Genomic DNA, 14,088 nt, shown 5'->3' with positions numbered 1-14,088 from the left:
CCACACAGATGGTGATCTAAGCTGGGAATCAAACCCAGGTCCCTGGCGCTGTGAGGCAGCAGTGCTAACCATTGTGCCACCATGTTGCTCTAAAGTTGTTATGAAATATTCAATGTGCATTAAATGTATTTAAGTTTGAATTTATTTATTAGTATCACAGGTTGGTTTGCATTAACACTGCAATGAAGTTACTGTGTAAGTCCCCTAGTTGCCACACTCCGGTGCCTGTTCGGGTGCAGTGAGGGAGAATTTAGCATGGCCAGTGCACATAACCAGCACATCTTTCGGACTGTGGGAGGAAACCAGAGCACCAGAGGAAACCCATGCAGACACGGGGAGAATGTGTAGACGCTGCACAGTGACCCAAGCCAGGAATTGAACCTGGGTCCCTGGCACTGTGAGGCAACAGTGCCACCATGCCATCTTATTTAATCTTATTCACGGGGTCATGGTTAGTCAACAAGCCTGACTTCAATCTTGAGATGGAGTGTCACTCTGTAGCCCACTCACTAGCCTAGGTTGCTCATTACTGCTGCAGACCTTTGGCAGTTGTGAATGTAGGCCCCATATCACACCTTGGACCATAAGCTGCAGTGGTATTATTTGTAGAATGTTGGATCAAATTCATACATCCCTGGCTAAAGATACTCTGGAGTAGGTTTTTATTTTTTGACAGACTGCATTCTTTGTGTTGTGGATTGGTCATTGCACAAAACTGTCTGATCTAATTATTGGATTCAGTGGTTTCTATAACAGGCAGCCAATCCACAATGCCAGTATTATGCCAGCATGCCAAGTTCAAAGCTGACCCCAGCTGCTTTAAGCCAATAAGATACACCACCAGCATAGAGCCAGTGTTAATCTCTGCTTCAGTTTACCAACTCTGGTGTGGATTTTCCAAGTGCCTTCCCAAATCTCCCGCCATGACTTTAATGGACAATTGGCAAACTTCCAAGTCAGTGTTTTTCTGGGGGTTCTGCCCTCTTCAGGAGATCTGAGGAACTTTCAGAGAAATTTTTGGTTTCCTTTGTGTTTTCTTGAAGTCTTTCATTGCAAAACTCCTGGAACATAGAAGCAGGAACGGGAGTAGATTATTTAGCTAGTTTTAGAGAGTTTTTACTAAATTTTTCCACTCCTTACACTTCAACATATTTTTAAAAAATAAATATTGATGTTTTAGAATAAATATTAGATGGGATGGCCATCCAGGAGAGTCGTTTGGAAACAATCCTTTTACAAAGGGTGTAATTCTCGCTCACAAGAAGCAGTCAATACCAGCCCAGTTCATAATTTTGAATCAGAAATTGATAGATTTTTACTGGACTGTAAAGGCAATGAAAGGATATGGAACCAAAATGGATGAATGGAGTAAGGCTATCAATCTGCCTTCTCTTCATTGAATAGAAAAACAGACAGTCAAGGAGCTAAATGATTTCCTCCTGTTCTAGTTTTTTATATGTTCCAGGAGTTTTGAGTGAATAAACCACCCAGGCCAAGTACCCAAATCAATCCTTGATCCATGCTGACCTAAGCTGATCCAGGCCAAGATGGTCAAGACATTATTGGCACGGTGGCACAGTGATTAGCACAGCTGCCTCACAGTACCAGGAACCCAGTTTCAATCCCGGCCTTTAGTGATTGTGTGGACTTTGCACGTTCTCCCCATGTCTGCATGGGTTTCCTCCCTCCAAAGATGTGGAAGTTAGGTGGATTGGCTGTGCTAAATTGCCCCTTAGTGTGTAGGTCAGGGGTTTAGCAGAATAAATACATGAGATTACAGGGATAGAGGGGTAGGATTATTGTTGGAGAGTTGGTACTGGCTCAATGGACCAAATGACCTCCTTTTGCACTGTAGGGATTCTATTCTATTCTTTGAATTGTCCTCAGTGCCACTGTTTTAGGATGGTTTCCCCTTCCTCTATCCAATGACCTTTGCTGGACATCTGCACGTTTGAGTATCAGATGAGAAGAGAATACATTCAGCTGTGACAAACACCGACTGTCAGCTCTCACTTATAATAGACACATACTTGAAAGCCTTTAGAACAGTGTGTCAGTAAGGGTTAAATGCCTGCTGGTTGAAGTGCACTGAAAAATTAGCAAGAGAAGAATAAAGACCAGGAGTGACACTAATGAATGTTGCTATTATTTACTGTAACCCCTGCAAAGAGGCTAGTGTGTTTCCATGCTGAAATGATTAATGAATAGATACAATCTTTGGTATCTATGGCCCCAAATCTAAAAGACTAATTAAATGCTGGATTGATATGACTGCTCCAGAGACAGCAGCAGAATGTATAAAATATAAAATCTAGTTATGGACAGGCAAATTCACCAAAAAAAATGGATGCACGAATTTGTTTCTCTATGGAACTGCACAATACAAAGAGTTCATGTTTCTTTATTTAAGTTCAGTAGCTCAATAGAAGCCAATTTATTTATACATTTGGCCAGAATTTTACCGCCCTGCCACGGGAATCAGAGCGGGTGAACAGTGGACAATGGAAAGGTCCATTAACCTGGGTGAGATTTCACAGTTCCAGGACGAGCGAGGCCGTAAAATCCCGCCCAATGTTTCAAACTTTACAAACAAGAGGTCCTTCAGATTGTAGGTTTTTAAAAAAAATAGTTGGATAAGCCTCTAAGCTAAACGAGTGGGTTTAATTTTTTAGCAATGATACAATGGTAGTTCTTGGGCACTTATGCATAAGGGGAAAGAACTGTAGTTTGAAGAAAGAACACTTTTGTTCTCTGTCCGGCAGTGAATATTGCTGCTTTGGTTTACTGCCAAATATACAGAACAGGTTCTGTGATTTAATCTGATAGAAAATGGTTGGGATGCTGGCTGAGTCCGTGCCCTGTAAATGCAATAGTTGTTAAATGGCCTAACCAGCCAGTTAATTAGAGAAAAAACTCAGGGAGCTCTCAAGGAATGATCCGATTTACCAAAATTCCTTCCATGCCTTACTTTAATTCCAGCCACTATTAGACATCGGTCAAGGCTGTACATCAACCAGCAGCCTTTTGTCTTCAACTTGTGCAGTGCTCATGTGATTAACTGCGAACAAAACTATTAAGGATCTCCTTTCATGGCATGGTTTCAGAGGCACACCAGGGGAGCAGAAAGGGTGCAGGCAGGAGGTGCAACAGATTATAAAATGGAGCTACTTATTGCACGGTGATGCATGCCTCTAATAAAAGCATGTAGCCATATAGCAAAGCAAATCCTTAACGAAGGAGCTGTATTCAGGTTGTGCCAAGGCATTTTACATTCAACTACATTTGAAGTGTAGTTACTGTTGTAACATAGAAAATGTGACAGCCTATTTGTACAAAGCAAACCTCCCCAAACAGCAATAAAATGAATAAGTGTTGGGTAAGGATTATCTACTGGCCAAGGCACCAGAAGAATTTCCCCATTCTTCTTTGAACAGTGTAGTGAGATCTTTTAGATCCCCCTGAGAGGGCAGATGGAATCGCTATTTAATGCCTCATCCAAAAATGACACTTTTGACAGAGCAGCACTTCCTCAATATTATACTGGAATAATAGCATATATTTTCAAGTTTCTGGGGCTGGACTTAAAGCCACAACCTTTTTTTTATTTTAAAAATATACTTTATTCATAAAAATCTCAATTAAACCACTGCAAACCTACATGTCCAAAACCTTTTGCCTCAGAGGCAAATGTGCTCCACTGAACCAAGTGTGCTACCAAGGTTGAAAGAAACTGCCTTTCTTCCCACCGTAATGTGAAACCTGTCAAACAAACGTTTTCAATCACAATGGTTAAATCACAATTTAAAGGTGAAATACACGTGAGTATTCCCATTATTTGCCTGGAGTGAGCAACCTCAACCATTGCCAGCAACACATTGGTATCATTAGCTATAATTCTCCAGCATCCAATGTGGGTGGGCAATGTTGGTCGTCCTTGGCAAGTACTTGGAAAATATGTCCCAGGAGGTTTGGCAATAAAATTCAAAAATGCATGATGAGCCATCAGTTGGATAAGGCATGGAAGACAACTACTGCCTTTGGAATTATAACCCAGGAAAGGTGCAGGAAAGAAAAACGCAACACATCATAAAATAACGAATGATTGCGACCATGTTCAGATTGTAAAATGTTGTAACATGTGCAAGGTGGGCATTTCTAAGACCAGTGAGGACACATGTTGGGACTCAACCTTCCTTTCCCATACTTAGATTGATTGTGACAAGGTTTATTGTAATTTAGAAGGATGAAAGTATTAATTCTGTAATTAACCATTTAAGTGTTGATTACAGTTTCGTTGGCTTTTTTCAATATGAACAGAAAAGGATTAGCTTATATTGTTCTAAAATCTAGCCCGGGGAAAGATATCACCACATTAAAAACTAAGTGCGTGTTCTGAAATTCACAACTATCATAGAATCCTACGGTGCAACAGGAGGCCATTCACCAATCGAGTCTGCACTGACCACAATCCCACCCAGGCCCTATCCATAACCCCATGCGTTTACCCTAGCTAGTCACCTGACACTAAGGGGAAATTTAGCATGGCCAATCTACCTAATCCACACATTTTTGGGCTGAGGAAGGAAATCGGAGGACCCATGCAGAAATGGGGAGAACATGTAGCTTCACGTAGACAGTGACCTAATTTGGGAATTGAACCCGGATCCCTGGCGCTCTGAGGCAGCAGTGCTAACCACCGTACCACCTGACATATAGTAATATACAGTAGAGGAAGTTAACTTTTGGGCAAAATAAGATTCAATGTTCAAAGGCAAATTATAGAGTTCACTGTTCGAGTGTCTTGCTGGTATTTGTGGTTAAAGCAGATTTATTCATGGTGCTCCTGAAATTCCAGTGGGGTTATAGACAATGTTAACTGCAATTTCTGAAGACCATCTCTTTTAAATGTGATACTAATAAATAAACCTAATTTTCTTTTCATTCATTCATGGGACATGGGCTTCGCTGGCTGGCCAGCATTCATTGTCCATCCTTATTTGCCATTAGAGTCAGTTGAGGGTCAGCCACATTGCTGTGGCTCTGGAATCACATGTAGGCCAGACCAGGTAAGGATGGCAGATTTCTTCCCTAAAGGATAATAGTGAACCAGATGGGTTTTTACAACAATTGACAAGTGTTTCATGGTCATCACCCTTAATTCCAGTTTTTTTTTATTGAATTCAAATTCCACCATCTGTCATGGTGGGTCAAATCTGGGTCCCCCGAACATTAATTAAGTTTCTGGATTAATAGTCTACCAATAATGTCACTTGGCCATTGCCTCCCCTTGGTTATGATAATCCATCTTTGAAAAGTTGAGGATCTATTCTTTCAATTAAAAATTATGTATCTCTATGTTGGATTCCAAAATATAACAAAAATAGGGGGCAGGATTTTGCAATCCTGTTCACATTTGGTGTGAATGGCAATGGGATTGCAAAATCTTGCAAGATGACCATTATACATTGACAGGAAATCCTGTTGCAATTGTTCCCACCTTCATTGAGCCTGTCCTGCCAGTGTGACATTGTGGGATTCGCCCTTTCCAATTTTTTTTCCAAGTTGCAAGCAATACAGCAGAAAAAGCCACGGTGGTGGTGGCTGGTGGCTTCAATGCCACTTTTCCTGCCTACTGTGACACTCTGCAGAAAAATAGAAGATTTCCACCCTTGGGTCTTGAACCTGCGAACAACAGTGGGAGAGATGGTGTTATTTGTCCAACTGCAAACTTTTTTTCTTCTAGACTGTCCAAAAGCAACTAGGATATTGTAATGAAATACATTTCAAAATAGTAACACTAGTCACAGGACCTCTCTCTCTCTCAATGATGAATATTCTACAGAACGGTTTTGATTAGCTCATATCTAGATGGACACTAGCTATTGTGTTATGACCTACCTAATTAACTTATTTAAAGACCCAACCATCACTTCTGAGTAGACCACATGCGATGAGCTAGAAAGAACATTGTGAGAATGTTATGGTGGCATGGAAGCACAGTGGTTAGCATTGCTGCTTCACAACTCCAGGGACCTGGGTTTGCTTCCCGGCTTGGGTTACTGTCTGTGAGGAGTTTGCACATTCTCCTCATGTCTGCGTGGGTTTCCTCCGGGTGCTCCACCTTCCTTGCACAGTCCAAAAATGTGCAGGTTCGGTTGATTGACCATGCTAAATTGCCTCTTAGTGTTCTGAGATGTGTAAGTTAGAGAGATTAGCAGGTAAATATGTAGGCATGTGGGGGTAGGGAATGGATGTGATTGTGGTTGGTGCAAACTCAATGGGTCAAATGGCCTCTTTCTGCACTGTAGAGTTTCTATGCCTCTTCTATTTTCATGAATATCTTTGGCGAATTTTTTCTATCCATTCGTGGGATATGGGCGTCACTGGTTAGCCAGCATTTATTGTCATCCCTAATTGCCTGAGGGCAGTTGAGATTCAATCACCTTGCTGTGGCTTTGGAGTCACATGTAGGCCAGACCAGGTAAGACAGCAGATTTCCTTCCCTAAAGGGACATTAGTGAACACAGTGGGTCTGACAATCGACAATGGTTTCATGGTCATCATCTTAATTTACATATTTTTACCAAATTCATATTCCACTATCTGCTATGGTGGGATTTGAACCTGGATCCTCAAAGCATTCGCTGAGTTACTGGATTAATAGTTTAGCAATAATACCAGTAGGCCATCGCCTCCCTAATTATGTTATTCTCCGAAGAAAACTGTGTGTGTATGTTTTGTGTGTGTGTTTTTCTGTGTGTTTACAAATGATTTAATTTATCTGGGGTAAGGGTAACAGAGACAGGTTGTCTGTGAGAATTGAGTCATGAAAACATGTGAAGGGGCTAAATGCAAGCATTTGTAAGAAAACTGCAGTCAAGTGGTTTAATAAGTAAATAGTTTTAGGTATAGAAATTTGCATTAGGAGTCACATGGGGTCTTTTTTTCAGCTGTTAAATTTCAAAGGGGAGCAATGAGCTTTTACAACTTACAAATGTTTCAGAAGTAAACAAGGGGGGGTTGTGAAATTATATTTGACCTGGAAGTGAGGGCCAGACCAGGTAAGCAGCATCAATCTTGCCTTAGCGACAGCCACAGATCAGTCTGTGGCTGATTGCGTACGGTCTATTCTCCCATCTCATCCTCCTCAACTTCTGTGCAGCTTTTGACACAGCCTATCACATCATCATTGTCCAACAGCTCTGTGTGATTGTTTTGCTTGGCTCCAGGCTTACTTGCCTCATTGTAACCGAAAGCCTCTCAGGCAACCACCTTTCTTCCCACTTCGCCATTAAGTCAGGTGCCCTCCCCATGGGTCACTTCCTGTCCCTCTGTTCTTTCTTACCTACATGCTTTGGTGACATTGCACCAAATCTTCTGTGGAGTGGCAATCATTATTGGACTGCCGATCCTCTTCACTTTACTTACCTTAGTTTGGAGGTACACACTTCCTGTCCAGGCATCTGACCCAGGCCTGCTGCCTGGAGACCTTCATACAATGCAGGATCATAGGGGGAAGTGAAATCGTGTCCCCTTTTCATGGCACTAGCTGCTGTAAGCTGAAAAGCTTAATTCTCCCAGCCGCACTGAGGAGCCAAGGTGAAGGTAAGTGTGTAAGACGAGTGCATAGATTGGGTTGGCAGGGGAGACTTTGGAGGGTAGTTGGGTGATCAGGGTGGGATGGCGATGTAGTCAGGGATATGGGAGATAGATGGTTTGTCAGAAGGTTGGAGATAGTCATGAGTGGCGGGGACGGGGAGTTGGGAGTGGGAGTGTTGGGTGCTCAGGGGACACAGGTTCGATTCCTGGCCTAGATGACTGCCTGTGTGGAGTCTGCATGTTCTCCCCATGAGTTTCCTCCGGGTGCTCTGGTTTCCTCCCACAGTCCAAAGATACGTGGGTTAGGCTGATTGGCCATGCTACATTGTTCCTTAGTGCCAGTGGGATCTGTAGGGTAAATATGTGGGGTTACAGGGATAGAGCCTGGGTGGGATTGTTGTCGGTGCAGGCTCAACGGGCTGAATAGCCTCCTTCTGCACTGCAGGGATCCTAGGATTCTATGAGTGACAGGTAGCTGGGGAATAGATAATAAGATGGTGAGCGGTTCTGGTGCTCAGTGGGACATAACAGGGTAGTTGGGTTGTCAGGGTGGGCTCAGACTGTAGTTCGCATAGGCATGAGGGATATTTCAGTGTCGGGGGTGGGGGGAGGATCGGGATGTTGAGTGCTCAGGGGGTTGGCAAAGCAATTATGGACTAGTCAGGCATTAGGTATTACCAGAGGGCATGGAGGGTAGACAGGGGGGTCGAGAAGGTAGTCATGGTGGGATGATAGTTGGGGCATGGTGGTGTCAAGTGGTCGAAGGAACGGGTAATGAGGAGATGGGGGTATACTCTGGGTAATGGGGGCAGTCTGGTGGCTGGGGGATGTCAGGAGTGTTGAGGAGCACTCAGGAGAATTAGGAAGAACAGCCTAATTTGTAGCAAGTGCAGCCAGAGTCCTGTCAATGTGGGAGAGCAGAGTTCTGAGGCCCCTTGACCATGGCCAGGCAAGCAGTATAAATGCAGTTTGTTGGCCAGCACAGATTTTCCTCTTGTTGTGCACTGTGTCAGATATCCTGTGAGCAATCTGAGGGCAAGATTACAAACACATAATGAAGCCTTACAAAATTTTCACTCAATAATTTAAATAGATAAGAAATCAGGCAGTTTCCATTATGGTCATGCATACATTCCTTCATTACCTTCTTAACACTTCATCAAGGCAATCCTTATGGCTATGTACAATTGAGGAGTATCTGCCCTTCTGCATTACATTGGCTGACATTTATTCTCCATCATAAGTTACTTTTCGTAAAATAAATTTTAGCTGGAGTGCCATCTGATGGTGGCAGATTGTAAACTGCATAGACATTGAGCAGATCTTAGAAGGAAACCCTACAGTGCAGAAGGAGGCCATTTGGTCCATTGCATCTGCACTAACAAGAATCCCACCTCAGCCCTATCCCCATAACCCCGCATATTTACCCTGCTAAACCCTCTAACCTAAGCATCCGGGGTCACTAAGGGGCAATTTAGCATGGCCAATGCACATTTTTGAACAGTAGGAGGAAACTGGAGCACCCGGAGGAAACCCACACAGACATGGGGAGAACATACAATCTCCATACAGACAGTGACCCAAGCCAGGAATCGAACCCAGGTCCCTGGGGCTGTGAGGCAGCAGTGCTAACCACTGCGCTACCCCTTGCCTCTGACTGGTTTGGACCCATATCAAGGATATATGTTGGCCGCGGTGACGGCACCATCAGCTGGATGACATCATCAGAAGGCTCAAAATATTCTGATGGTCAGACTGTACATTAACCAATGAGCTGCCAACATCAATCTTGCTGCTTCACAAACAGCTGATAGATTGGGAGGGTGGGGAATCCAGCGACACTTGATATATTTTAAAGAAAACCTGCATGTGGATGACCTTCTGATGGTCAACTGAAGAATGTCGATAGTCACAGAGCATCCCTGGTCTGTAACGCTGCCTCAAAGGTGCTGCTGAGGTGGAAGGGAATGACGCCGTCTTTCCCACTGATCGGTGATGTGTGCCAAACCAATTCAACCAAAAAGCTTTCTTCTTTTTAAAAGCAGGCTCCATCAGCATAATTTCAAAAAGGCCTTCAAAGGGCTGGTTGTCTTAGTTGGCAAGATAGCTAGGATTCGGTGCAGAGAAAGGCCAGTGGCGCAGATTCAACCCCTGTAATACTTCGGACCTGCCTCTTCACCTTGCCCCATATGAGCCATAATCAACAACCCTTGAACAAGGACAGGACTAAGTCATTAGCCTAAATCCCTAGACTCTAGAGCTGAGGGACCTAGTGAGCTAGTCCTCCAACTCTGTCCTGCCGGGTCTACTTACTGCTCTTTTACATACAAACTGTGACTCACCTGGTTCTGCCCCCTCAAGTTCTCTAAGGGTTGGGTATATCTGTGCTGGTGCTTGCAGCAGATGCAATGAAATTCAGAGATTGCTTTAATGTGTCCCCTCTGTACCAGTGGGACACCTGACTGGTTCAGGTAGCAAGCCTAATATATTAGGGAAGGAACATATGTTACAATGTTGACAACAAGAGAACCCTTCAGACAGTGCTGACTCAATGATACATTGTGTATGCCACTGTAAGTCAACTTGTGACTGAATAGCCGCAGAAGATCTAGAAAAAGAATGATGGTACTAACTTTCAGCTTGTGGAACTCCACCAGCCTGCATGTTCATAATTCCCCCAATGGCCCCAGTGAACTTGGGAGCCTTTGACCGATACAAGTTCACACCCTCCTGCTATGAGCAGCTGTAAGACAATTATACTTATATCCAATTATAATTAGTATCTAGGCAAGTTAACATTTCACTTTTGTAACTGCTGTAACCACAATGTTTTAACATTGGAATGTTAGGATCTAGGAGTCCCTATGGTATGGAAACTTAGGCTCTATAGATTTAATGGTGCACACATACCTATGTCTTTGGAGGTCTTGCCGCACAGTGGGTAATGTCACTGCCTCTGAGCCAGAAGCATGGGTGTGTATCCCACAGTAAGAAGTCTGACAACACCACGTTCAAGTCCAACCGATTTATTTGATAGTAAACTCGCAAGCTTTTGGGGTTTGCCCCTTTGTCAGACGAATGGAGAGTTCTGGCCTCAGACAGAGCATATAACTGTACAGACAGTTGACAGATTACTGATTAGAATGTGAGTCTTTACACCTAACCTGCTATTCCAGTCTTAAAGAGGCCAACAATGTGAGTGGAAGGAGCATTAAGCCCAGGTTAAAGAGATGTGTACTGTCTCCAGACATTGTTGGCCTCTTTAAGACTGGAATAGCAGGTTAGGTGTAAAGACTCGCATTCTAATCAATAATCTGTCAACTGTCTGTGCTGTTATATGCTCTGTCTGAGGCCAGAACTCTCCACTCGCCTGACGAAGGGGCAAACCCTGAAAGCTTGCGAGTTTACTATCAAATAAATCAGTTGGACTTAAACCTGGTGTTGTCAGACTTCTTACTATGTTTACCCCAGTCCAACGCTGGCATCTCCACATCATGACTTTGTATCCCACTCCAGGACTTGATGGTCAAGAAAGGTGCATTAATAAGGTAGCCAACACGTTGAGTATCAGCCTGTAAAATGCATTCTGCGCACCAGTGGCAGGCGGTGGGAGTGGGAGAGACTCCTGGTCAGCCATGTTTGATGAGGAGTGGTGCTCCTTAAGTTATAAATCTCTGGTGACATGTTAGCGAACTGTTCCAGCAAAACACGCAATGGGAACAGATGAAAGTCTGCCTTGTGCATCTTTTACATGCTGGAAGACAACAACAACAACATCTATTTATCTTTAGATGGAACTTTGAATTCACAGAGACATCAAAGCGACCAGCTGTGTGCCTTTTGAGTTATCCACGTCTATACACTGAATCCCAGTCATAATAAGGGGCAAACCATTACCTTGGTCTGGTTTATAATCATTGAGGTATTTTTGCAGGACCTTTGTTAAATTCCTGGTCTTGTTACTGAGAAACCACATGGACTTTACTTAACCTTTGATTGCCAAAATACTCTTATACAAGAAACCAGCTTAAGGCTGGTCAGGTTGTTTGTGCAACTAAAGATCCGATAAGGAGAGGGGTCCGTTAGAATCATAGAATCCTATAGTGCAGAAGGAGGCCATTCAGCCCATTGCCGACCACAATCCCAACCAGGCCCTATTCCCATAACCCCATGCATTTACCCTAGCTAGTCCCCCTGACATAAGGGGCAGTTTAGCATGACCAATCACCCAAGGAAAGAAACTTAGTCACATTCCAATGGCACACAGACAATCCTCAACAGAGCCAGATTAACCATTAGGCTGAGCAGGGGCCCGAAAGGGAGGGGGGCCCAAGAGCAAAAAAAAATTGGATCAAAATTTATTTGTGCTCAACAATGGGCGATGAGAAACTTAGCCATCTGACACTCATACACATTGAATCAGACACGCTTCAATCTGTTGATTTACATACTGTTATCAATACTTTTGTAAACCAAAAAACACGGAAGTTTATTAAAGTAAAGAAAATGAAAAATAAATGAATAAAAGGGCTGTAATTGATTCATATAACTTTATGATATTATACATGTAGTACATTACACACAGTACAACGATATGTTATCTAACGATACTTAATGTCACTACATTCTATTCAACAAAGGGTGGGGCAGGGGACAAGGTCAGGGGGCCTTACTAAAGCTCAGCCTAAGGGTCCGAGTGGTAGATAATCCACCACTGGTCCTCAACGTCACGATATTTCAGTTATGATGAATGACACTTACAACAAATGACAGCACTTTTCCTTCCTTACAGATGCTGCCAGACCTGCTGAGATTTCCCAGTATTTTCTCTTTTGGTTTCAGATTCCAGCATCGAGCAGTAATTTGCTTTTAACAAATGACACCCCATTTTGATTTTACAATGCCAATTTTGACTTTACAACGCCATTCCAGTACATCCATATGGATGCAATGATCTTCTCTGCCACCCACTGTATAACTGGACAGGTCAAACTGTCTTTATTAAGTTGGAAATGAGTGTTTCATTCTGTTAATTTTTTTGATACAATTGCTGGAACTTTAATGCATTTATGTCATATCTCATTTGTGCTCAGACTTGCAAACATTCAATTTTAATCAGACAGTGATCAAATGGCCTCATTACATCCCTTACACTATCGAGGAACTTGTGCTGAGGCGTGCAGGCATCAACAGTCACCTCAGCAACTTGACAGGGCAAGAGTTGGGAGCAGTTAACACCAGTGGGTGTCCCAGGAATGATGTCCTGCTTTGTTCAGAAACCAATCTCCCATTTATAATAGAAGTATATCACCGCAGAAACTGGATTCTGAAACAGAATCAGAAAATGCTGGAAAATCTCAGCAGGCCTGACAGCCATCTGTGGAGAGAGAATAGAGCTAACATTTCAAGACTGGATGACCCTTCATCAGTACTAAAGACAAAATAAAATAGGACGAGATTTATTCTGTAAGGGTGAGGAGGTTGGGAGGTCTCTAATCTGCCAGGATGTCATAGACAAAAGGACATTTACAACTTTAACTTATATCTATCATTGTTATTCCCATCATACATTTATATTGTTACCAAATTATCACTACCCTACCTTCCTCCTTCAATAATCTTTGAATTCAAAGGTTCAAGGAGTCTGGAAGCCTTCAATATCTCGTTCACACAGGAGGCTGGTTCTTCCTGTAGGTTTGGAGGCTGTTCTTGCATCTGGATATCTTTTTATCTTTTTCTTCTATTGTTTCATGTTGAGCTGCACTTCGTCAGTTTGGCTGTTGCGCTGGTGGGTGGCTGCTAACCTGACTTGTTACTTTCGGGGGGAGGGTGGGGGTGAACATTGCTTTCATCTCCTTGTCATTTCTTCTGCTTCTTCTGTCATGGTGGTGAAAGTTTATATTTCAAAAATGGAGCGCTCATTCCCACCTGCTTCACAATTTTACCCAAATTTTTGTAGTTGCTTTTCGAACTCGTGAATCTTTTTGTTTAGCTCAGCAACAACTCTGGGAAATTGAGTTGATTTGTTTCAGAGTTACCTGCAGAATTAATTTTTCTTGAACATTCATTTCCCTTCAGAATCTTTCTTCTATGGTCACTGGTTACTTTTTGCACCCTTTCAATTCACTCGTTAGATTGTCAATCTGTTACATAGAATTCCTCTTTCCTGATTTTAAAGTCAGGATTTGCTCATCCACATTTATCATACCATCCCAGATGTTCAGACTGGACTGAATTTCAAGAATTTCATCAGTTTTGTTGTTAATTCTTCTTTTAAGCTGCTGTTCTTGTGTATCATGATGCGGAGATGCTGGCGTTGGACTGGGGTAAACACCGTAAGAAGTCTGACAACACCAGGTTTAAGTCCAACCGATTTATTTGAGAGTAAACGCGTAAGCTTTCGGGGTTTGCCTCTTCGTCAGGCGAATGGAGAGTTCTAGCCTCAGACGGAGCATATAACAGCACAGACAGTTTACAGATACAGGCAGA

Source organism: Carcharhinus amblyrhynchos, chromosome 23, assembly GCF_965287045.1.
Source record: "Carcharhinus amblyrhynchos chromosome 23, sCarAmb.v2.hapA, whole genome shotgun sequence".
NCBI lineage: Eukaryota > Metazoa > Chordata > Chondrichthyes > Carcharhiniformes > Carcharhinidae > Carcharhinus > Carcharhinus amblyrhynchos.
Note: the sequence above shows the minus strand (reverse complement) of the source record.